The sequence below is a fragment of the Lissotriton helveticus genome, chromosome 5_1 (assembly GCF_964261635.1).
Source record: "Lissotriton helveticus chromosome 5_1, aLisHel1.1, whole genome shotgun sequence".
NCBI lineage: Eukaryota > Metazoa > Chordata > Amphibia > Caudata > Salamandridae > Lissotriton > Lissotriton helveticus.
Window position 1 is genome coordinate 347,119,571 of NC_136065.1, and position 26,392 is coordinate 347,145,962.

The following is a 26,392-nucleotide window of genomic DNA, read 5'->3' on the forward strand; positions in this document are numbered from 1 at the left end:
TTTCTGTTACATAAGGTTATTTCATGCCTGAAAAACGACTTGCCAACCATAACAAAACTCTATTTAGAAATCTGCAATACCCAAAAACCTTGGGGGAAAGGCAGAGCTTTTTACTGATAAGGTTTATTTAGCTACAGAGAGCCTCACACCATTGCAGTACATTCACAAGCAAGGACCAGCTTAATTTCATTTGTACTGGTTTATCTAGGAAAGGTAGCAGGTCGTATTAAGTATAGAGGTTCTTGCATGTTTTTGGCATATTTTGGTTCAATTCACACAGTTCACCTGCTTTTGCCACTGTTCTTAGAGCACATCTGCTTCAAGTAAACACTGATAGTTTAGAGCCAAATCATAGCTTGAACTCTAGTTGATGAAGAGTACCACCTTGCACAGTCTTGCATGACGCTGTTGTGTGTTCTGCGGCCAAATGGTCACAGGCTTAAATGATTATCAATTTCCCAATGATGCAAATTTGATCTGAGTTGTGGCATGGGGAGGCAGGGTTGAGGGGTGATAGGAGAAAGTAAGAAAGTGGGAGACAAGGATAGCGAGTAGAGATGAAGCAAGTTCAAGCGAAGTCCATTGGTCAGCCAGATGTGTTCTGTTGGGTTGCATGCACCAACTTGACACGGGTGTTCTTGAAAAGTGTAACAAATGCATGAACCGGCCATCATTCTCGATAGAGAACACATTTTTTAGATCCACAGACAGTGTTGGGCAGCCATCAATCTTCCTGAACTGTAAAATCTGCCTTTTATCTTATGCAAATGACATTAAAAGGTGTTTAGCTGTGTGTGGTCCTCTAAGCATCCTCTTCATATGGTAAATTATGTTGGATAACTGGTTCCTCCTCTTCATCAGCTACTACTTTATCACAATTGATTCAATAGCGTCCTCTTGTATTTTTTTACAGTTAGGCAGGGTTCAGAAATTGATTATATAGTAACTGATTGGTACGTAAGGCCAATGTCAGGTTGGCTGAATACATTTAAATGAAGTAAAGAAGCTCCCAAGGCTTCTTATATAATTATTAAACGAGTGATGCATGGTTAGCTAGGCACAGGCAAAGACCTTTTGTATACTGAGCGCATTACAGTGACATTAAAGGACCTCACTGTTAGGAAGAGGATGTGAAGATACATGTACAGGAGCTTTGCTGCTCTATCGCCATCTATGACGTTTACAGGTTGATTTGAAATAAGGTTAGGGAGGCAAAGGGTCGTAAAGCGACACAATAAGGACATGTGGGGGTGCCAGCGTAGGCTGAGAATCGGATCAGGTACGCAATGTGGGGGGTTACTGAAGGGCTCAGGAGATTAGGATTCGCAGAGAGGGGGGGTTTAAGGCTCGGATATAATGACAAGGGTTTGCGTGAAATGCATTGATGATTTTGAAAACTAGGGTTAGGAGTTTGAAGAGAGGTCTACTGTGAGTGGATATCCAGGCTGTGTGTTGTCAGTAAGAAGTTACATGTGCCTGAGACAGACATTGTGAAGTTTATTGGAATTGGGTAAAGAGCCTACTAGGTTCGACCATTCAGGAGTTTATTATAATAGTTTAAACTACTCACAAGTTAGGTATGGATTAATGCTTTAGCTGTAGAAAGGCAGCACCGACTGTAAATTGTTCTTAGGCCAGGAATTGGAATCTGGTGACCGTTGGTGTGATTCTAGGCACACAATAAAGCCGGAGAACATGATAAGGTTTCTGGCCGAGTTACATTGAGTTTGAGTTTGAGTTGGGATTTGTAGAGCGCGTAGCTACCCTAGGGCGTCCCAGCGCTGTCAATCACTTAGGGCGCGAGGCGGTATGTAGGAGGTAGTGGGATGAGTGTCTGGGACCATGGGGGCACAGAATTTAAGTATTATTCTAATTTCTTGTGGCTGGCCACCTTTGTTGAAGGCATGTTGAAACATTCAGTTGCACACTTCGAGATCACGCTGGAGTAACTGATATTTTTATATCGGAATAAAATAAAGAAGCACATATTTTTATTCCACCTCAGCGGGCTTGTGTGCATTTGTGAAGAAATTATTTCCGTTTTAGAGGACTTTTGCGCAAGTGAGCACAGTGCTATGTAAATACTGTTATTATGCACTTGGAAACTTGGCTCTGGCGATGGAGAGAAAAATAGGAGAAGAGAATTTTGTGCATTTCAGTTAGAGGCGTGAGAAGAGGACAGGTTAGCACAATATTACCTTTTGTGAACCTTGTCTTTCAGCGGGTAATATGGTCGAGCAGTCTTACCCGTTATGGTCCGATTTAGATTAAGAAACTTCCATGCAGTCAAGAATTAAATAACGCTCAATAACTTGAATGTGAGTGATATTTTTTATTATTCATTTAAGAAATAAGACTTATATATATATATATATATATAAGGATGTAACCATCAGAAAAATCTGATTGCTGACTAGTAACGTAATTTCCATGAAGTGTGGGAATCTGACTTTTAACAGTGAATGTCACAGTACTGCATTGTTTTGCAGAGCTAGGGAGAACACCAGTGTTTTTGTCTTTATAGCGAGGGTAGGAGCTGCATTACAGCGTGAGTACAAACAGATCAGTAAAGGTTTAAAGTTTTTTTCATTCAAGCCTTACTTTTGATGCGCTGCATCTGACCAGCGTTGCAAAAAGAGGAATAACCACTGAACTACTGCCTAGTATGTAGAGTTGAGCTGGACGTGGATATGGAGGAGAAGAGCAAAGTCCAGCAGTATGCAGCTGGCGTGGAGATCATATCATCCCAAATTCCGCCAACATGGACTGGGAACCACTGGGTTCAATTTTAACTAATTAAAACGAATAATTTATTACACACTTGATCCAGTTGGGGTTGCTGGTCCCATTAGCTCCTCTAGTAGTGAACATCATAGATGTTATTTTGATACATTTCATTAATGTTTGGGACGCTAGGGGCACCTGTCTTTGGCACTAAGGGCCTTAGTAGAGTTTGGCGGACAAGCTACTCAGATAAAAATGTGGTAGATGTCAAGTACGCCATATTGCAAGTGCATTATAGTCAACAACACTCTAAATACAGCAGATGGGAAATCCACCACAGTTTAACAGATTACCTTGTCCACCAGACTATAAAAAATACCCTAAGCCTAGTTCTAGTGATAGCAAGCCCCCAATGAGTGTGATGAGTAAGGGTCCCGACGTTAATGCTCTCAAATTGTGCCTGGTGTCCCCTAGCTCCAGGAACATAGACTAGCAGACTCCAGTAGGTCCAGCAAAATGGACACTTCAAGAACATTGAACCATTCAGACTTTGTACTAGTCTCCTTTGCCAAGCTAGTAGCCCTTTTGAAATGCGAATGCCACTGTTCACGTTTGTGAGAAGGGTTTTTGAGATATGGTTGTATGAAGATTTGTAGAAGCTTCTTAGCCATCTAGGTTTAAAAACTGTGAACCGAATGATTTGAGGCAGGCACCACAGAGAAAACAGAACAAGGAGCAGACTGTATCATCAGGGAAACTTTATATCATTCTGTCCATGAACAATTTCCAAAGTAGAATACCAGATACCCATAGATCTCTGAGACTAAGTTCTGCATAATCTCAACATGAAAACATTGGCCATAGGATTCCGTGGTATATTTAGTTCACTAATGTCCTTCATAAGATCTATAATATCATTTGGGATCAGATTTAGGGCCCACAAGGTGCTCGAATCTTGCAGATTTTGGATTGCCTAATTTTAACTGACTTGCTTATGCTCAGGACAACAAATGACCTATTCATTTAAGTGAAATTGCCCTGCCTGCACTTTTAGTTTATTGTGTTTAATCAATTGTGTTATATGTAGGTGTATTTCAAACCCTCTACCACCTCCTGAAGTAAGGCTCGACTGCTGGCCTTGCTACCGTAAAGGAGTCGGTGTACAAAGGGAGCAGCTTGATTGCCAATTAGTGCAATGGTACGAAAGGCCCTGAAGTAGTAGTAGTAAACAACAGTCCCCATCACGGGTACTTCCCAGGAGCCACTTGTTGCCCCTGGACACAGAGAAATGGCCTCAGAGATGACTATGAAGTGTGTCAAGCCTCAGCACTTGAATGGTTGCAGAGATATACATCTCTTCAATAATTAGGACAGAAGGATCTGGAGAGCAGTCCAGATGTCTTCAACAAGCAATTCCATACACAGCCCTTCAGATTTGGGGTTATTCATAACACATGGAATTCATTTGTTTCAGATCTAAGAAAAAAGCTGGTTTCATGTTATTGCGAGACATTTCTTATCAAACTGACTTTCCCAGTCAGTGGTTCCTCTTTGTTCTTGTGTTACCAGTTACCAGACAGTATAACATTGTATATTGACTGGGGACTTTTGTAAAGTGCTTTGACTCCTCCGGCAGTGAATCCGAAACTGGTCCAAGGAAGCTTGTTGCTGGTCCAGGGAAGATATGGCTTGGCAGTTCGGGCTGGACTGTTCCCATGAGGCACAGGGTCAGACTGATCTGATTTGCACATGGCCATGTTTGAACTGGGGTGGCGGAGTGAGCTAAAGAATGGTGAGGGATTAAACCCAGATCAGTTGACTGGGGGTGAGTGTTTGATTTGCTCAAACGCTCCGTCCATCATCCCCTTTTGTATCGCTTTGTTCGCCATAAGTTGGCAGGGTATGCTCAGACGTGAGTCCCTTGCTCACTTTGCCACTGGATTCAAGATAGCCTGGCTGATGAGGATTATGAAACCGTAAGCGGTCCCAGGATGCTTGTTTCCGGTCCAGGGAAGATATGGCTTGGCAGTTCGGGCTGGACTGTTCCCATGAGGCAAATGGTCAGACTGATTTGCATATGGCCATGTTTGAACTGGGGTGGCAGAGTGAGCTAAAGAATGGTGATGGATTAAACCTAGATCAGTTGACTGGGGGTGAGTGTTTGATTTGCTCAAACGCTCCGTCCATCATCCCCTTTTGTATCGCTTTGTTCGACATAAGTTGGCAGGGTATGCTCAGACGTGAGTCCCTTGCTCACTTTGCCACCGGATTCAAGATAGCCTGGCTGATGAGGATTATGAATCCGAAACCGGTCCCAGGATGCTTGCTTCCGGTCCAGGGAAGAAATGGCTTGGCAGTTCGGGCTGGACTGTTCCCATGAGGCACATGGTCAGACTGATTTGCATATGGCTTGTTTGAACTGGGGTGGCGGAGTGAGCTAAAGAATGGTGATGGATTAAACCCAGATCAGTAGACTGGGGGTGAGTGTTTGATTTGCTCAAACGCTCCGTCCATCATCCCCTTTTGTTTCGCTTTGTTTGCCATAAGTTGGCAGGGTATGCTCAGACGTGAGTCCCTTGCTCACTTTGCCACTGGATTCAAGATAGCCTGGCTGATGAGGATTATGAATCCGAAACCGGTCCCAGGACGCTTGTTTCCGGTCCAGGAAGATATGGCTTGGCAGTTCGGGCTGGACTGTTCCCATGAGGCACAGGATCAGACTGATTTGCATATGGCAATGTTTGAACTGGGGTGGCGGAGTGAGCTAAAGAATGGTGATGAATTAAACCCAGATCAATTGACTGGGGATGAGTGTTTGATTTGCTCAAATGCTCCGTCCATCATCCCCTTTTGTATCGCTTTGTTCGCCATAAGTTGGCAGGGTATGCTCAGACGTGAGTAACTTGCTCACTTTGCCACTGGATTCAAGATAGCCTGGCTGATGAGGATTATGAATCCGAAACCGGTCCCAGGATGCTTGTTTCCGGTCCAGGGAAGATATGGCTTGGCAGTTCGGGCTGGACTGTTCCCATGAGGCACAAGGTCAGACTGATTTGCATATGGCCATGTTTGAACTGGGGTGGCGGAGTGAGCTAAAGAATGGTGATGGATTAAACCCAGATCAGTTGATAGGGGTGAGTGTTTGATTTGCTCAAACGCTCCGTCCATCATCCCCTTTTGTATCGCTTTGTTCGACATAAGTTGGCAGGGTATGCTCAGACGTGAGTCCCTTGCTCACTTTGCCACTGGATTCAAGATAGCCTGGCTGATGAGGATTATGAATCCGAAACCTGTTCCAGGATGCTTGTTTCCGGTCCAGGGAAGATAGGGCTTGGCAGTTCGGGCTGAACTGTTCCCATGAGGCACAGGGTCAGACTGATTTTCATTTGGCCATGTTTGAACTGGGGTGGCGGAGTGAGCTAAAGAATGGTGATGGATTAAACCCAGATCAGTTGACTGGGGGTGAGTGTTTGATTTGCTCAAACGCTCGGTCCATGATCCCCTTTTGTATCGCTATGTTCGCCATAAATTGGCAGGGTATGCTCAGATGTGAGTCCCTTGCTCACTTTGCCACTGGATTCAAGATAGCCTGGCTGATGAGGATTATGAATCCGAAACCGGTCCCAGGATGCTTGTTTCCGGTCCAGGGAAGAAATGGCTTGGCAGTTCGGGCTGGACTGTTCCCATGAGGCACAGGGTCAGATTGATTTGCATATGGCCATGTTTCAACTGGGGTGGCGGAGTGAGCTAAAGAATGGTGATGGATTAAACCCAGATCAGTTGACTGGGGGTGAGTGTTTGATTTGCTCAAACGCTCCGTCCATCATCCCCTTTTGTATCGCTTTGTTCGCCATAAGTTGGCAGGGTATGCTCAGACGTGAGTGCCTTGCTCACTTTGCCACTGGATTCAAGATAGCCTGGCTGATGAGGATTATGAATCCAAAACTGGTCCCAGGATTCTTGTTTCCGGTCCAGGAAGATATGGCTTGGCAGTTCGGGCTGGACTGTTCCCATGAGGCACAGGTTCAGACTGATTTGCATATGGCCTTGTTTGAACTGGGGTGGCGGAGTGAGCTAAAGAATGGTGATGGATTAAACCCAGATCAGTTGACTGGGGATGAGTGTTTCATTTGCTCAAACGCTCCGTCCATCATCCCCTTTTGTATCGCTTTGTTCGACATAAGTTGGCAGTGTATGCTCAGACGTGAGTCCCTTGCTCACTTTGCCACCGGATTCAAGATAGCCTGGCTGATGAGGATTATGAATCCGAAACCGGTCCCAGGATGCTTGCTTCCGGTCCAGGGAAGATATGGCTTGGCAGTTCGGGCTGGACTGTTCCCATGAGGCACATGGTCAGACTGATTTACATATGGCTTGTTTGAACTGGGGTGGCGGAGTGAGCTAAAGAATGGTGATGGATTAAACCCAGATCAGTTGACTGGGGGTGAGTGTTTGATTTGCTCAAACGCTCGGTCCATCATCCCCTTTTGTATCGCTATGTTCGCCATAAGTTGGCAGGGTATGCTCCGATGTGAGTCCCTTGCTCACTTTGCCACTGGATTCAAGATAGCCTGGCTGATGAGGATTATGAATCCGAAACCGGTCCCAGGATGCTTGTTTCCGGTACAGGGAAGAAATGGCTTGGCAGTTCGGGCTGGACTGTTCCCATGAGGCACAGGGTCAGATTGATTTGCCTATGGCCATGTTTCAACTGGGGTGGCGGAGTGAGCTAAAGAATGGTGATGGATTAAACCCAGATCAGTTGACTGGGGGTGAGTGTTTGATTTGCTCAAACGCTCCGTCCATCATCCCCTTTTGTATCACTTCCTCCGGCAGTGACTGCTTGCAAAGCTATATGCAAAGAAATGTTTTCGGTTGGTTTGCGATTAGACACTTACTCTACTAGTGAAGATGAAGAGTGTACATGTGTCTTTGGCCTCCTTATTCCAAAGCTTTGCAAAATGGTTCCCAATAAAATCTACTGCATGATTGCTGTGCTGTCAAATGTTGTGACTGGAGGTGGTTTAAGATTGAGGGAGAAAGATGACGCAAAGCTGCATCGAAAATTTTTAACTTTTTTCAAGTTTGCACAAGGAACTCAGTTTCATTCACTGGGGGACGATGTGGCGCAGCGGCCAGAGCTGTCGAATCCGGAGCTGGGGATCTCGGCTCAACCCTCGGGCTCGCTGCAACATCCTGTGATTCTGGGCAAATCACTTAATCTCCCAGTGCCCATTCACAGTGCCTGGATACCCTCACGGGTGATAAGCTGTGCTATATGAATCTACAAACAAACTATTCAGGGGGAAGGAAACAGTTCCACAGCCACATTCAGAATTTCCTCTGTTGAGAAACCCACTAGTTGAAATTAGATTTCTGAAACATTCAGATCAACAAGCAAATTATGGAATTTGGCACATTATTTCTCCATTAAAGAAGGAATCTGATGAGTTACAAGAAAACAAAGCGCAGCAACCCAAACCACTGTCAATATATTGCCTTCCATGCTTTAAACATTTTCATAAGAAAACAGAAGGGCTTTTGATCTTCTTCCTCACTGTTTTGCGGGAAAGGCATTCCTCAGTATGTTTCTGCCAACTCGAAGTTCTCTTCTGACATGATGGTTTTGAGGAGCTAGTTAACATAAAAATAGTGATTGGATACACACCATTGGCTTGGGTTCTTGGACACTGATGATGTGTCTGAGTGATTGCTTTCGTATGAACCCCTTCTTTCCCAACACTTCAGTGTTAGCTCATGGGGTGGTGCATTGTTTATGATTCTTTCATCCCACTTGTTTTCACTTATTGGTTTTAATTACTGACATGATAGATCAGTTTATTTTCTTGGTAAATTGCTTGCACCGATTTTTCTTGGAGTCTGAAAAGACACGTCTTGTACAGGGAGAAATTCTCCATCTGGACACACAGACTTGACTATGTCTGGACAGACATAGACACTGTCTAGACACAGACTGTGTCTGGAAATAGGGCCTATGCTGATATGCACGTTCCATCTGGACACAGAAAAAGGTTTCACCTGGAAACAATCACTAGTCGAGTAAGACATTTCTGTGAAACTATATGCCAACGTAGAGACTTCACGTGGAGTGAGAGAAGGGGCTCCACCTTGGTACAGATAGGAGACAAAAAAACTGGCGCATTAAAAAGACTCTACATGGACACAGAAAAGAGATAGAAACGGGCAGAGAGAGAGGGAGAGGGAGAGAGAGATAGAGAGCGAGAGAGAGACTCCAACTAGAAACAGCGAAGAAACAGAAATCCATCTGGACACAGTAAAAAGAGACAAATCAGACTCCGAGAAGAGATTCGACCAGGGAACAGTGAAGAGACACAAACTAGACACACACAGAGAAGAGACTCTACCAGGAAGTGATGAGGAGAGACAGACATAAGGGAGGGTGCTAGGGAGAAGACAAGGGGGGGAGACCGAGACAAGAGGGTGTGGGGAGAGAGGTGAGAGCTGGGCAAGAGGCAGTGACAGCAAGGAAGGAGAGACTGAGGCAAGAGGGAGTGGGAACAAGAAAGGAGAGACCGAGGCAAGCGGGAGTGTGTGAGAGAGAGAGGCGACCCAGGCAAGAGGGACTAGATGAAAGAGAGAGAGAAATGAGAGACAGATACAAGAGGCAGCGTGAGAAACACAGGAGACACAGAGAAAAGGTAAATGGGAAAGGAGGGGAGGAAAGGAAGGCTAGAGGAGGGGTGGGGGATGTGTGAAAAAGACAAAAACAAGAGAAAGGATATAGAGGAAAAGACAATAAAAATAAAGACAGAGACGTCAGACAAAGGCCTCATTTAGGCCCACATTCACCCCAGTACAGAGATCTGGGCCTAAATCCATCGTTTTTTCGCTCACCATGCCATTCCAGTTTGGACCCAGGCATATGCAAATCAGTCTTGACCCTGCACCAATGGGAACAGTCCAGCCAGAACTGCCAGGCCAGGTCCTTCCTGGACTGGAAACAAGCATCCTAGCACTGGTTTCGGGGTTTCACCCCTCATCAGCCAGGATAGCTTGACTCCAGTGGCATGGAGAGCACGGGACCCACGTCTGGGCATACCCGTCCCACTTGGGGTGACAAATGCAAAAAGAACAATTGATGGACGGAATGCAGAACAATGTCACACATTCACTCCAGTAAAGAGATCTGGGCCTAAATCCATCGTTTTTTTTGCTCACCATACCATTCCAGTTTGGACCCAGCCATATGCAAATCAGTCTTCACACTGCAATTGTTTCTTTTGCATATGTCGCCCTAAGTGGGAAGGGTATACCCAGACGTGGGTCCCGTGCTCACTACACCACTGGATTCAAGCTAGCCTGGCTAATGAAGGGTGATGCCCTGAAACCGGTCCCAGGATGCATGTTTCTGGTCCAGGGAGGACCTGGCTTGGCAGTTCCGGCTGGACTGTTACCACAAAGAACAGGGTCAAGACTGATTTGCATATGGCTGGGTCCAAACTGGGGTGGTGTGGTGAGCAAAAGGATGGATTTAACCCAGATCCTTCTGACTGGGGGTGAATTGTCCAGCATTCCGTCCATCAATTGTTTCTTTTGCATATGGTGGACCAGGAAGCATTTTGTTTGTTTTTCAGAAACAAAATTCCCAAAGCCAAGACTTGTTTCTTAAAATCAAAAAAGTCAAGACACACTGGAAGCTTTCTTCCACATTTTTCCTTCCTTTCATGTCGCTTCTGACCAACAAAAAAGTGTCAGGAGGCCAACCCCAGATAGGGCAGGCCTTCTGATGCCAAGAAAGTTAGGATTCTCAGAAGGCAGGGCCAGGGGCAATATATTTCTGAAAGCTAAGCCAATTGAGACCCGCCACCAGAATGTAAGCAGTTAGCACACCTTTACATGAGGTGGAAACATCAAGAAATGGGCTGCCAGGAAATAAGATGATTCCTGGCGGATTTCTTATCACCGCAATTTTTTTAAGGATGAAGCCGATAGACTATATACAGACAGAAAGAGCCTGCTTGGACTGAGAGAAATTACACCTGGACTCAGAGATATAAGATGACTGGAACAGAGAGATACTCTTATGGTTAAACAGATACTCAACGAGATACAAGAAGACCTCCACAAAAAAAATGCCTCTCCATCTTCACAGAGAACTCGACTCTACCAAGATGCATCAATTACATCCAGACAAAATCTGTCTCTCTTCTCTCTCCTTCCTTTTCTGTTTCTATGTACCTCCCCTCAACCGCTTCGGGCCGGATGTTGTAAAAAAACATATCCGCGGAACGATTGCCTAAAATAAATCTTGTGTCATAAATATAGCAATGCAGTGTACATTTCCTGTTAGGAACTCCAGTAGTATGATATTTTTGTAAAGGTTATTTAGGACACGAAATGTATAACATACAATATTCTGACAATGATATTCGGTTACCACAGTGGCCAAATAGTGCCAGCACCCCAGTCAAGACATTGACAGTGACCATGGCCAGATATAGCCAATAGTCCCTGGCCAGACATTGCCGGAATCCACGGGTAGGGATTATAAGGGCTCTAGCCAAGACAGAGCCAGCAGTCCTGGTAAAACATTGCCGGAATCCACGGCCAGAGATTATAAGGGCTCTAGCCAAGACAGAGCCAGCAGTCCCTGGCCAGACATTGACGGAATCCACGGCCAGAGTTTATAAGGGCTCTAGCCAAGACAGAGCAAGCAGGCCCCGCCAGACATTGACGGAATACACAAACAGAGATTATAACAGCTCTAGCATCCACAGTCAGAGATTATAAGGGCTCTAGCCAAGACAGAGCCAGTGGTCCCTGTCCAGAGATTGGTGAAATCCACAGTCAGAGATTATAAGGTATCTAGCCAAGACAAAGCTAGCAGTCCCCGGTAAGAAAACGCAGAAGCCCCTAGCAATACTTTGCTGTATGTCAATAGTGAGGCCCTCGATCTGAACCTTTAGAGCATCTTCAGATGGACATTGCAAGACTTACTCTGGCCTAGGCAAGGGACTCTTTAAGGATGAAATTCAGTGCTCCCTAACACAGCCATTCAATTTCTCACCCTTTTCCTCTTCCCTTGATCCCTGTGAAGTCTCCATTTTACAATGATATTTCATCCGGTGGCCTCTGAACCACAAACCTACTAGTGACAGTTCTGACATCATACCAGACAGAATTAGGCTCTGCCCGACTAAGGAGCATCCTTGTCTTTCCTATTTCTTCGCAAGGCAGTAGTCCCCCTGGCAGACTAGTTCAAGTTCAAGTTCAAGGTCAGGTATTTGGATAGCGCACTACTCACCCATAGGGTCTCAAGGCGCTTGTGGGAGGGGGTGCATTATTTATCGAAAAGCCATGTTTTAAGTTCCTTTCTGAAGGAGATGTGGTTCTGTGTGAGGCGGAGGTGGGTGGGGTGAGAGTTCCAGGTCTTGGCCGCCAGGTAGGAGAAGGATCTTCCTCACATGGTGGATCTGTGGATGCGCGGAACTGCCGCAAGCGCTTGGTTGGAGGATCTTAGTTGGCGGGAGGGTGTGTAGAAGGACAGTCGTGTGTTGAGGCTTTCGGGTCCTAGTTTGTAGAGGGCCTTGTGAGCGTGGGTGAGGAGGCGGAACGTTATTCTCTTGTTGATGGGAAGCCAGTGGAGGTCTTTCAGGTGGCCGGTAATGTGAGCTTGGCGAGGGATGTCCAATATGAGTCTGGCAGATGCATTTTGGATGCGTTGGAGTTTTTTCTGTAATTTGGCTGTGGTTCCGGCGTAGAGTGTGTTTCCATAGTCCAGTCGGCTAGTGACCAGTGCGTGGGTGACAGTCTTTCTTGTTTCGGTGGGGATCCAACGGAAGATTTTTTTGAGCATGCGGAGTACGTTGAAGCAGGAGGATGAGACGGCGTTAACTTGTCTGGTCATCGAGAGGGAGGAGTCTAGGATGAAACCCAGGTTGCGTGCGTGGTCTGTGGGTATGGGTGCTATGCCCAGGGCTGATGGCCACCATGAGTCGTCCCAGGCAGAGGGGGAAGATCCTAGGATGAGAACTTCCGTTTTGTCTGAGTTAAGTTTAAGGCGGCTGTTTTTCATCCATTCGGCTACTTCTTTCATGCCTTCATGGAGATTAGTTTTAGCGGTGTTAGGGTCCTTGGTGAGGGAAAGGATCAGCTGGGTGTCGTCAGCTTAGGAGATGATGTTGAGGTTGTGTTGTCGCACGATGGGAGCGAGGGGACTCATGTAAACATTGAAGAGGGTGGGACTGAGTGATGATCCTTGTGGGACTCCACAGATGACTTCGGTGGCCTCCAATTTGAATGGGGGGAGTCGGACTCTCTGGGTTCTCCCGGCGAGGAACGAGATGATCCAGTCCAAGGCTTTTCACGGTATTCCGATGTTGCTGAGTCGTTGTATGAGGGTGCTATGGCAGACTGTGTCGAAGGCGGCGGAGAGGTCGAGTAGGATTAGGGCGACTGTTTCTCCGTTGTCCAGCAGCGTTCGCATGTCATCTGTTGCTGCAATGTGGGCGGTTTCGGTGCTGTGTTTGGCTCGAAAGCCAGACTGTGAAGAGTCGAGGGAGTTGTTGGATTCAAGGAAGGCGGCGAGCTGGCTATTGACGGCTTTCTCAATGAACTTGGCAGGGAATGGGAGGAGGGAAATGGGGCAGTAGTTTTTAAGTTCAGAGGGGTCAGCTGTGGGTTTCTTCAGGAGGGCACTGAGTTTGGCGTGTTTCCAGCTCTCCGGGAAGGTGGCGGAGTTGAAGGAGCAGTGGATGACATCACGGAGATGGGGTGCGATGATGGAGTCTGCTTTGTTGAAGATGTGGTGGGGGCAGGGGTCCGTTGGCGAACCTGAATGGATGGAGTTCATTAGGCGGATGGTGTCTTCAGTGGTGATTGGGTTTCAGGCGCTAAGGTTGTTAGAAAGCGTTTCGGTTTTGGAAGTGGGTGGGGTGGGCTGTTCTTTCGAACTGTTGTTAAAGCTGTTATGTATGTTGGCTATTTTGTTGTAGAAGAAGGAGGATAGCGAGTCGCAGAAGTGTTGGGAGGGAGTGATGTCGTTTGAGGCTGCAGTGGGGTTGGTAAATTCTTTGACGATGTTGAATAGTTCCTTGCTGTTATGGGCGTTGTTGTCGAGTCGATCCTTGAATGCTGATTTCTTGGTGGATCGGATCAATTGGTGGTGTTTGCGGGTGGCTGTCTTGAAGGTGGTCAGGTTGTCAGTGGTTGGGTTTTTTCTCCATGTTTTTTCGAGAGTACAGCAAAGTTTCTTTGACTTCTTAAGGTCATCGTTGAACCAGGGTGCCTTTTTGCTGCCTTGTTTGATCTGGTGGTTTTTTAGGGGTGCTAATTCGTCAGCGCTGTGAGTGATCCATTGTTTGAGTTTGGTGGCAGCTTCGTTTGGATCCGATGAGAGGGCTGGAGGATTTTGGTTGAGCGATGTGAGGAGTTGGTCAGTGGTGATTTTGTTCCATTTTCTTCGAGGAATGGGTTGTGGGGGGTTGTGAGTTGTGGTCGTTTTGTAGCTGAAGTGAACACAGCTGTGGTCCGTCCAATGGAGAGCTGTGGTCCGTCCAATGGAGAGCTGTGGTATGGTTGAAGGAGATGTGTTTGCTGGAGGTGAAGATAGGGTCGAGCGTATGTCCGGCAAGTTGGGTGGGGGTGTCAACAAGTTGTTTGAGTCCGAGATTGGCCAGGTTGTCCAGGAGGGTGGTGGTGTTGCTGTCATTTTTCTTTTCTAGGTGGAAGTTGAGGTCTCCCAGTAGAATGTAATTCTCGGAGGAGAGGGCGTGTGGGCTGATGAAGTCAGTGATGTCTTCGCTGAATTGTTTGCGGGTTCCTGGTGGTCTGTAGATGAGGGTGCCTCTAAGTGTGGTCCTGGGGTCGGTGTGGATCTGGAAGTGGAGGTGTTCGGCGGTTGTAAGGTTATCGTCGGAGCAGGTCGTGATTCTGATGGTGTTCTTATGGACGATGGCGATGCCGCCTCCTGTTTGGTTGGTGCAGTCTTTTTGGATGATCTTGTAAGCGTCCGGGATCGCTGTGGCGATGTCGGGCACTGATGAAGCGTTCATCCAGGTTTCAGTGAGGAAGGCGATGTCCGGTGACGCAGTGTCGAGAAGGTCCCAGAGTTCTGTGGCGTGTTTGTGGATCGAGCGGGTGTTTAGCAGGATGCATTTCAGGTGGTTGGAATCGGAGCTGAGTTTGGAGGTCGTGGATATGGTGTGGGTCTTGATGCAGGCGAATTTGCAGGAGTGGCAGGCGAAGGGACCGTGGGTACGTCCTGGGGCAGCTTCGTAGCATAGTGGGATGTGTCCAGGGTTAAGGGCTAAGAGGGTGGCGGCGTCATAGGTTATGCGGGTGGAGTGGGGTTTGCGTGGACCAGGGGGTCTGGCGCTGGGCGCGGTCCAGGCGCGGACGGGCATAGACGGGCTTGCCTTCGGCGCGCATAGGGCGCGACCGCTGCGCGTGAACGCTGCGTGCAAATGCATCTCTCATATAATGATAGGGGAGGGGGGAGGGGCGAGGGAGGAGCAGATGGGAGGCGGGTGCGTGCGTGGAGAGGGCGGGCTCCGAGGCAAAGCAACAGCACAAATGGCGGCACAAGTGAAGCCGGAACCGGTTGGGGAATATAAGTAAATAGCGCTGTGGGTAGGGAGGCGCTAGCGAAATGGGGTACAATTTAAATTAAACAATTTGGTAATGCGAGCGCTAGCAAAGCGGGCAAATGCTGGAGGTAGGGTGATGTCGACAGTCAAATGCGAGCAGGCACAGTGAGATGCAATCAATTCAGGGCAGCAGATCAGCGCTACGATACCGAGGCAGCAAAGCAGTCAACAGAGCAGCACAGCGTTGGTCAGGAAGCAGCGAGGCACAGCTGAAACCACAAGCACCAGGGGCCTTGGGGGAGCGACCGTATCTGACGAAGTCAGGACGGTCACTACAAGAGGTTGCCCAGTTAGGGGGCAGTGGGTAATGGGTTTTTGCGTATTGACATCTTCTGACTCACCATCTTCTGAAAGTAAGGTCTATTGACACCCTAGTGTACCAAACATGTAGTCACTCAATAGCACAACCTTTTACCCTGTAGTACTGCCAAATCATAGATTATGCATTCCTGAGATCAATAATAGTAGTGTGAATTCAAGAGATCTTGGCCCCTCTAGAAGACCACCTGTTCCATTTAACCCCTTCCATGCTGATGACGGCCCCCAGCCGTCATGCATCACAGTGGGCGTGTGCAGATGACGGCTGGGGGCCGTCATGAACTTGCCAACTCATTAAAATGGCCGCACAGGTGCAGAATCGCCGTTAAATATGCCTCCAATAGGTTGCTAAGGTCACTGGTGACTTTCATCAAATCTACAGGAAGGGTTCCTTTGTCCTTGTGATCTATGAACATTCCTTCGCATCCTCTGTTATGATCAAATTATGCAAGGTACAAAGCTCATAAGATTGAGATTATTTCTTAGAAAATGAAACTCCAAGCAGAGCCACGCCCATTCGCAACTCATGGGGTGCAAGCTTCAACAGGAACAATAGTTTCTCCTGCAGCAATATAGTACTCTAAGATAAATTTGTTCTCTACACACAGTGGAAGCAGGCATTCCACACCCAGACAACATCATCATGGCCGATGAATGGGTTGTTTAATGCTGCCTTGTACATAACAGACCAAATTCTAGTGAGCCAGTGCAGGAAAACTGTAGCTAAGAAGCCTGTCTCCCACAGATGCTGACTTTAACATATTTGAAAGAAGCAAACATACCTGATGTGAGCTTGACACCCGCAGATCTCTTGTTTCAGAACACAGAGAATCACTTGACCTCAAACTTTGCATTTTGACTTTTGTTCATGCTCCTCAGAACCCTGGATTACTTATACTATTCTTATTCAACTGGTAACACGCTGCTGTAAACTTCTCCCTAAAAACTACCTGTAAGTGTGTGGAAGAGCAGCCTGAAGAACTAGGAGCACCCTGAGCATGGGAAATACGTGACAATTCCAGGGCAATCTATCCACTCTGCCCCGGAGACCTAAATCCAAACATCAACCACCTGCTAAAGTAAACCTTTCCTGAAAGATGACCACTATCACAGGAGAAAGCGAACCTTAGTCAACCTATTCAAGCGACGATATCCAAGCTCAATGGACAGTGAGGAGACACAACAGTGTCAACCACTAACATTGTCAAGTACTCTCTTCACCATATAAGCCAACATTTTAGAACAGGAAAGTGGAACATTTTGAGAAAGAAATTGGGGGGATATATTTTCTCAATTGACCTCTATTGAAGCAGAGGCAATTTCAGGTGGAAACCAGCTAGAAAACCCCCATATTTGTCTTAAAAAATCAGGTCTCCAGTCTCAATCAGGTGTATGGTCTTGTATACTACACCTGCCTCATGAACTAAAAAAATAAGACCAGTCCCTCTCTATCAAAATGTTGTGAACAATTTTTGAGACGCTGGAAAGCTTCCACACCTGAACATAGCAAGCGTCAGTTAAGTCATTAAAAGTGTCTCCACATGGAACATGACCTTTCCAGATGGATACAATCAAAAATGTTGACATCTGTATACTGTAAGCATCTAAGTCTAAAAACTGTGCTACCTGGGTGAAACATGAGTAAATCAGCTCAGTCACTCTAGGAGTATATAAACTGGACACTTAGTGCTTAATTTGAGCCAGTGGTTGCAGGTGGAGCCCACCAGCACCTATTTTTGGGGACCAGCACTTATTTTTCTTGAACAGGCTGTGAGCCAGAACAAGAGAGAGAAAATTACGAAAGAAAGGAAGAAGAGAAAAATGGAAAAATATTGACTAAGAAAGAAAACAGGGGTAAAAAAGAACCTGCAAAAGGAAGATAAAGTGGCAGGGAGTGTCCAGTGGTGGATTAAATAGACTTGAGGTGGAATCAAGACTATATTACCATGGGATTTGATATGCCTACTTTCAATAGCATAGACCACGGGCTTCTACACAAAACTTTGCACCTCATCACTTATTCTTTTACAAATTAAATGCTGCAGCTCTATCTACTACACATTATAAGGGTGAGGATCTCCGTTCAACAGCCATGGTGTCTCCCTTTAGACAAAGCAAGCATCTCTGCCTGGACATTATGAGCGTCTGGTTACAGTAAGCATATCCATGAACACATTTGGAGTGCCCTTTCTTAGACACAGTAATAACATACTGTAGACATCACAGCAAAGACCTTGCACACATCTTTTTCCAGATACTGAGAGTGTGTCTCTGGGCACATTGACAGCATCTCTGTTGAGATGCTTACGGCCTCATTGAATACCCTGTTCTGCAGTTACGGCTAGTGACCTTTCAAAGTGGTGGGGCGAGCGAAGTGCCCCACTACCTCTCAAAAATCAAAAACACATTTTCCCTTCTTACAAAAGCCCGTACTAAAAAAAACACCCTCAAAAGCCCAAATAAAAACACCCCCTCCCTCCAAAATAAAACAAATGCAAACTAAAGTAGATGTATTGCACATTTTATATTAATTAAATAAAATGTTGTACTTACATGCGGGCTCCGTGTCCTCCTCTCTGCCCTTCCAAAGACTGAATCGAAGAACCCCATAACTAATTCAGACACTGCTCTCATGCTGCATGAGGGCAGCACCAGGATTGGATGGAGTGGATTGGCCTTACACTCCTTCAGGCCCTAGTGGTCTGTGCTTTGTCTCCACCCAGCTGTCTAAAACAGCTGAGTGGAGTGGCCAAAGGGACATGCGCACTTTGAAGTGTGTGGCTATGATTACTCAAGTCCTCCTGCTGCCAATCGGCAGAGGAGGACACAGCCTCATGGCTCAGACGCAGGATGGTGGCTGCGGCACTTTGGTTAAAAATAAAATGACAATGAAATCATTTAATTGCCATTTTATTTTTAACACTTTGCTCGGCTCACAGCAGGCATGGGTGACACTCCCCCACCCTCATAAAGAAACCGCTGCTGCTGTTCTGTACACTATGGGGTTGATTACAATGCCGTTCGGAAGGACTCCAAATCGAATTCGGGTTTGCCGAAACCGATTCGAACCCTTGTTTCCGACTAAATTGTACACAGTTCCCAACGACCGATTAAGATGCCCGGAAACTATTAGGGCTGTCCGAATCGCTTCAGAAAGGCATTCCGACAGGTGGCGTCTTTCGGAGCTGAATCGAACAGCTCCATAGACTCGGTTTCCGAGCAAGCGATTACAATGACCGATTCAGACAGCCGTTCTGAATCGGTTTCTCCGGAACGATTCAGCTGCCAGAATCTGTCTTTGTGGGCCCGTAGCAGGCCCCCCTTCACCCAGGGCCTTCAGAATCGGTGGCGTGGGGGTGGGTACCCTTTCCAACCAGGCTCAATATGGCAGGGACCATGGGGTGTCCGCCACAGGGTGCACAAGTTTCTCCAACTATTGATTTTTTCAATGGGAGCCTCTGTATTCGTTCAGAACACAGGCTCCCTTTGAAGTCGATGGGAGTCCGACTGAATCGTATCCGGAAGCACCCGAATGCATCCCAATCGCTCAGTCGGACTCCCCTGATTCGAGTAGTTCGGAAAGCATTCCGGAACCGATTCGGAAGGAATGCTTTCCGGATGAGATCGTAATCGGCCCCTATGTAGTGTTTCTAACTACATGGGAACATTGGAAGCTTTCCTTAGGGACACAGAAGGTGTCTCTCGGGTCACTGATAGAGTCTTGGTCCACAGACTTATAGATTCTCGGTCCAGTCAATGATGAAAAATCCCTAATTATCATATTTATTATAAGATGCTTTGGTCATATGGCACCAAGTCAGATGTAACACTATTACACACTATGGCAACATTAAGAGTTGTTCAGACTTACTGACTGATGAAATTCACCCCGGGCTAAATCTCATACCGCTCCTAGAGGCGTTACCTCAGGGATAGCTTACCGTCCCATTCGGAGTTTCAAAGATAGAAACAAGGGATAACCTGTGGCATTGGAATCTACGCACCTGATTATAAAAGAGTTTCTATCTCTCTGATCTGGTTGAGATATGGAGATACCTATCTCCCCAGCACATTTGGATGTGATCAGAGAGGTTACATTTTTATTAGTTATTAGTTACTAAATCAATAAGCTCTAAACTCTAGCCAATGAAGACGGATGCCAAAGAGCCCTCCACATTGGCAGCCGATCGTATAGGATACAGCCTTTTCACTATACCACCGGCGGCGTGTTTCTTGGATTCTTCGGTACAATTCTTGCAGCCCCCGATAACTAGACCTTCCCCTTCACACAGATTGAGCGTTAAGTTTGGGTTAACTTTTGAATGATATAATTACTTGAGAAATACAAGTTTCTAATAGTGTGATTCTTCACTGGAGAATTAGCACTGAAGCCTTGGCCCCCTTCTCCCAGAATCCACTGCCAGCTTCCTTCGTCGTTGTCTTAAGGGATGCTATCTGGCTTGGGGGTGCATTACACATCCTGGTAGTGCAAACCAGTTCTAAAGGGAATGAAGCTTTTAAAAATGTCTCCTCCTTTCTTCGAAGGTAGGCTTCCTAAAATGCCAAACAAAACTCCATGCTTGAAGTGCGGGCCCCTGCCTAGCTTCCCCCCTGAATTGAACAGGTATTGGGACTAGTACCTTTCATTGCAAAATCCAAGCGCAAGTATCTGTTAATGAAACTTTGAAAGTTTGGAAAATATTCCTAGCTTCTTACCCTGGAAGCCTATCAACAAATAGATAATTAGTGGTTCATATTCTTTTCCATACAGAGTTATCAATATGCAGGCCGATTTTGCATGAACATCGACATAAACCTTGCTTGAAAGAATCCATCTTTTTTTAACACCTTGCTGTAAGCCAGGGTTCTCCAAAGCCAGTCCTGGAGGACTGGATCCATGCCAGATTTTTACGACAACTACATTTATCTAAATGGGGATATGCTAAAAATCTGGCATGGATCCGGCCTACCAGGTCTGACTTTTGAGAACCCTGATGTAAGCATTACAAGAATAAGTTTGACATCCCACTCGATTTTCCACAGCAATCTGATCAAACTCAAATTAGATTCTTTATGGAGCAATATTAACCCTGCAATAACTGCTTCTCTGTTTCCACATTCAAAATATGTATAAATACAAATTAATCAATTCTCAAATATTAAAATGTGGAGAGGCACACATAAGAAAGTCCATCATCAAAGACTGCTTTGAACACTTAAAATTTTGAATGAAATGGATGAAGTCTTACAAAGACAGAAGACAAGGAATCTGATAAACAGAGAGGAAGGTTGCATAAAGGGATTGGAAGTTGCATACCAAGTTTTGTGACCTGCCAGGAATTCCGTTAATGAATATTTATTAGCCAATTTGCAATTTGCAACTCCATGTCATTGGCAGTAAATACATGAATGATGGCCTTTAAAGGGGAAGACCGCAGACGCTGTCCCGCATTTGCATTCACAAACAGCAAACAAATGTTTAAGTTTCCTGTTTAGAACACACCAGGGGGAGCAGGCAGTGGTTTAAAACTGGTTTTAGGATTGCTTGGTTTCCCTTCTGCAGGGGACCTCGTCTGGCACTTTGAGATGGCCTGTTCCCATGAGGAGCAGGTTCAGCACTGATTTTCAAACAGCGCACCCCACTTTAGTTGCAGACTGGGTGAAAAGTAATAGGTATGAATGATACTCAGAGCGATTGCCAGTGATTTATAATATTTCAAACATTTCACCCATCACTTTTTGTATGTTTGATGTAATGCCCCAAGTCGCCAAGGGAGTGCCCAGATGCATCACAGACAAGGCCTAACAAAGCCAAAACTGGTCTGAGCTTCCTTATGTTCCCTTCTGGAGGGTGCCTCGCCTTGCAGTTCAGGATTGAGGGTTTTCATGGGGAGCAGGGTCAATACTAACTTGAACAAGGCTGGCCTCCATCTACAGTGGCACACTTGGTGAAAAATGATGGGTTGGAATGCTCCCATGACTCTTTGCATCAAATGGACTGCTACCCTCCGCCCCAGTCCTGCCATGGCTGATTCTCATTTTTGAATCAGTTACCACCACAACTTGGGGTCTGTAAGTGATCAATGATTTGCAATTACGATTTTGAATACAAACCAATGAAACATACATTTTTGCTCGTAAACAGGAGCAGGGCACCCCTTTCATGCCCCCGCTAATCAACAATTCAGAAAGAGTTGCAAACGTCCTTTTATTGATATTGATAATATTGATATTAATAAATGTATAAAGTGCGCAAATGCTCTTAGGCGCCTTGATGCTGGCATCAGAAAATACAGAAAAAACAGATCTATGTAACATGAAAGGTGCTATTGAAAAAACACATTTTGTGAAAAGAGCCATGTTTTGTGTTGTTTCCTAAACTGCAAAAGGGTGGATGAAGCTTTGAGGTATATGGAAGTGTATTCCACAATTTATTGGTGACATCTGAAAGACATCTCCCACTCCAAGCTGCTCTCCTAGTTTTTGAAGTTGCCATTGATTTAGTGGAGCTAGAGCAGATGGATCTTCTGGGAATGTACCAGCAGAAAATCTTTCTCAAGTAGAGTGGGCCTGAATCATGAAGTGCTTTGTAAGCCAAACACAGCGCTTTAAAAGCCACTCTTGTCCCAAATGAAATCCAATGAAGCTGCTCGGTGGTTTGGGAGACTGATGCATGCTTTGGGATTTTCATCAGCAAGCAGGCAGCCGCATTTTGGAGTGCCTACAGTTTATTCAAGTGTCTTTTTTGAATGTCCATATAAAGGGCATTACAATAATCAATCTTAGAAAGAACTACGGTAGTGATTTGCAAATCAAAAGGTATGACCTGCAGTATATTTCTCAGTGTTCTTAAAAGCTAAAAGCAAGATGATGTGGTTTGATTTATCTGGTCTGAAAAAGTAAGTTTTCTATCAAAAATGATCCCCACATTTCTCACCTTAGAGACTGGGGAAGAAAAGGGCCTAAGTCATGAGGCCACCAAGTAGGATTCCAGAAGGTTGTGTCTGAAAGACGTTTCCAACGTGTAAAAGGGCTTAGTACATTGTAAAAAATCATTTTTGGGCTGGAAACCTGTGATTTTGCAAATCACTGGTTTTTCAACTGAAAAATGGGTTTGTATATCATTCATACCCTAGATTTGTAGTCATCTTCCTGGATACTGTAATGTTGCTCAATAACACTGGGGTGTAAATCCATTTCTTAACAATTGTTACTACGATTATCCTCCAGCTAGGTTAAGTGATAAATGTTTAACTGTATGTAATTGTATGTTCTTTATACGCATCTACCTGATCATTGATATTGCATGTTGTATGCATTCTTCTAAAATTCCAGAATGTATATGTTCACCGTACGTTAAAGAGTGAGAGAAAAAAGGCATTAAAATTGGGGACATGTAATCCGTTTAACAATTCCTCCCCATAGTTCAATAAATAATGAATTCATCTGCAAATTTCGAGGATCTATAGACTCATAAGGGAATAACTGGAGTCTGGGAAAAAATAAAACAAAATATTACTAACAAAATACCTTGACCCTTTCCACGTGGCAGACTAATCCAGTAAAATGTTAATTGCAGCCATATTTTCTGTCTTTTCAGAGATAGCCGTTACACCAAACACTAGGGATTAATCCTTCGGCTAAAAATTCCAACCACAAAACCTCGTCCTCTAGAAAGGCATGTTACAATTAAACAAGAAGGCCAAACCAGAGTTCATGATATATTTCCACAAAAACACCCTTTCGTGCACAAACAAGCACCTATTAGTGCTTTCAGTGAACCAAGCCTCGAGTGGTACTGATTACCCCATGAGATATAGTGCACAAGCACTGCTAAACTATGTACGATATGTATTTTATTTATGTATCTATGTATTTCAAAAAAGCAATATGTTATGAAATGTGTCTTTACATATAAGCTGCTTTAACAATGTTTTAAATCCTTTAACCTAACACATGAATAACCCTTCAGTTTGACTAACAAAATAAAGGAAGTGAGAGAGATGTATGACCCCACAAACCGATAAATTTGTATATTTTCGGACTGTTTATAGTGCAAGAATAAGATTTAAATCATGGCCCAGAGATCTATCGGATGCTTTCTACTGTCTAGGTAGAACTAGCTTGTTGCTTTGGATCTAGTGGTGATTGATTACATTCAGTGTCGGATTGGGACAACAAATAGGCCTGGGCATCCAAAGTAAAAGTGGCCCCCATTAGCGAACCAGATAGCTAAAAAAAGTGCCCAACATTTGCAAATCTGGCCAGTTATTAACTTGTGAAGACACACCGTATGGGTATATTGGAAAGGTACGGAAGACTACATGCATTTGTGTTTGCTACAGGCAATGTTTGATTTAATATCAAGGAAATCAGCAGTAAGAACCGGCCCACAAGCTGCTAAAAAAACAGACCACACACTGATCTGCAGACCAGCCCATCGGGCACTGCCTGATTGCGCTATAGGCTAGTCTGACCTGGATTAGATTTGTGATTATCGAAGGTTGTCTACCTACAGAGCGGATGGCTGGTCTCAATGTGCAGCAATCTTAGGAGTATTCTATTGGCATGAAACGTTTACTGCAACCCTCTATCCTTCCTCCCCAGGTCACATACCTGATCCATGACACCTGTGAGAGGAGCACATGGAAGAAGATGAAGAATACCAGGCCAGATCTCTGCTTGTAGGACTCTGGGGCAAACACTCAATCCTGGGGACAAGATGTGCCATAGTCACTGGATTCAAAGAAGCCAGATACTACTGCAAGCTCAATGAATTGCCAGGGACCTTGTTCTTAGGCTTTGGTTTCAGGCACTAACCATGTCGACCAGTCGCTGTTTGCTCTCGAGTGTTCCGTAAAACATATTTTCAGTCACCAAGTGCATCACTCAACAGTAAATATAATGTGCAGGCGTTGATTTAAAAAAAAAAAAGAAGAAAAATATGATTTAGTTCTGCTAAGAAAGGGGTGTAGTAACTTAGGGAAGTTCAAGTGAATGAATCATAATCTGGTAAGATTTGGTGGTACCAAGTTTACGCTCAAGGGACATGGTACACTATGGTCGCAGGGATATCGGTAAGGACACTTTGGGCCAAACACAACATCTGGTATATATAATTGAGCAGTTCGGCTTAGTTCTCCCAAAGGTTGGGAAATGTACATAGTGAGTTGTTCTTCAGGCAGGCCTGAAAGACCGAGCCCCGGCTGTGCAGGACTAAGGTTCCTTTACTTTTCAGTCCAACCACGGGTGGGAACTGCTGCAGTCGAAGGTTCAGGAGTGAGAGATGTGGGCTCTTGTGGATGTGTCTTTAGGAGCTCTGCAGAGTTGAGTGCAGATTCACAGCTTTGCTCAACTCTTGCATCCTGGGTAGAGGCACTGGGAAGGAGGTTCATGGTGCGCTTATGCTTGTCATATGATGGAGGAAACTGGCACAACACAATGGCAGATGCCCATTGGCTATCGTGGTCACAGCAGCACCGAGGCAGTGGAAAACATGCACCAAGGAGGAGGGACCAAGGTCCTCCTGCTCACTTTGGATCCAGAACAGGGGGAACAGTGTTGTACAGCAATGTGATAGAGGCTCAATAGCCCTCACGCTCATGTTGGGGGCACCAAGGGGAGGAATCAGAGCGTGCCCGTAGGCAACACGCTCTTTAAGAGGCTCACCTGAGCTGTTTGCACCAAGGACCTTCCACCCTCGAGCCTTTGTCTTTAAATTCTCTAATCAGGATATTTCAGGGCTCTGTCTTCCACGTGATATTGTGTCTGACTCCAGGAGGTCGTGCCAGCGCCTATAAGGGTAGTCAATGAAGTTTCCTTACCGATGGAGAGATTATGCTCCATAGAAGCTTGCCAGTTACCAAACCGGCCACAAAATGTTACATGGACCGTAACCTGTCAAGTTTGTACTTTGGGAACAGCACATGTGTTGAGCCAATAGAAAACTACGGATTGATCAGCTATTGGAAGAAACGTCAGCAAACGTGAGAGTGAAATTGAGCAGAAAGTACCTACCTGTGAAGGATATACCTTGTGAGGACTCCATCCCAGAACGCAAAGAGAGACTGCATGTGGACACAAAACAGATGAAGCAGAGAGAAATAGAGAGTCTCACTGCATATGGGGAAACTCAGGAGCTTATTTAAAGAGGATGCGTTTTCAACAAATAATAGAATGTGGGCTGAATTGAAATGCCATGCATTTTTAGGTCGAGCCTGTGAGCGCGGATGCGCTGCTCTGCAAGGCATGCTGTATTTAGGTATGGACATGAAGCTCTGCCCATTTTCTGCGCATCTTTTCAATTGGCTCCTGTTACTGTCCTTTCTGAATGGTTACTTTTGATTGAACTTGACAAACCAATGCATTTTTTTTGTAAAAGTGTCCCATACCACGCTTTCACTTTAATGGCGGCAAAGCACCTTTCTTTAGACGCTGCTCGTCTAAACAAAGGGGCGCAGCCACTATTAAAGAGAAAGCGTGGCATGAGGCGCTTTTACAAGCATTTGTAATGCAATACGTCTCACATTTGCAAGAGGTTAAGCTATTGACATTGTAAATGAAAATGCCTTTTATCTATGTGTTGTTTTTTAAAACATAAATAAAAGGCATTGTCATTTACAATGTCAATAGCTTAAACTCTCGCCGATGCGAGACCTATTGCATGTAAATGCTTGTTAAAGCAAGATCCCAGAAACACTAGACAATTTCTCTCTGTGTGT

General features: G+C 45.4%; 1 protein-coding gene across 1 annotated transcript in view; it reads right to left on the bottom strand.

Annotated features, from left to right (window-relative positions):
• Nucleotides 1–26,392, bottom strand: part of MORN1 (MORN repeat containing 1) — a 1,183,152-nt gene that overhangs the window by 972,060 nt on the left and 184,700 nt on the right. The gene's annotated exons all lie outside the window — the stretch shown is intronic.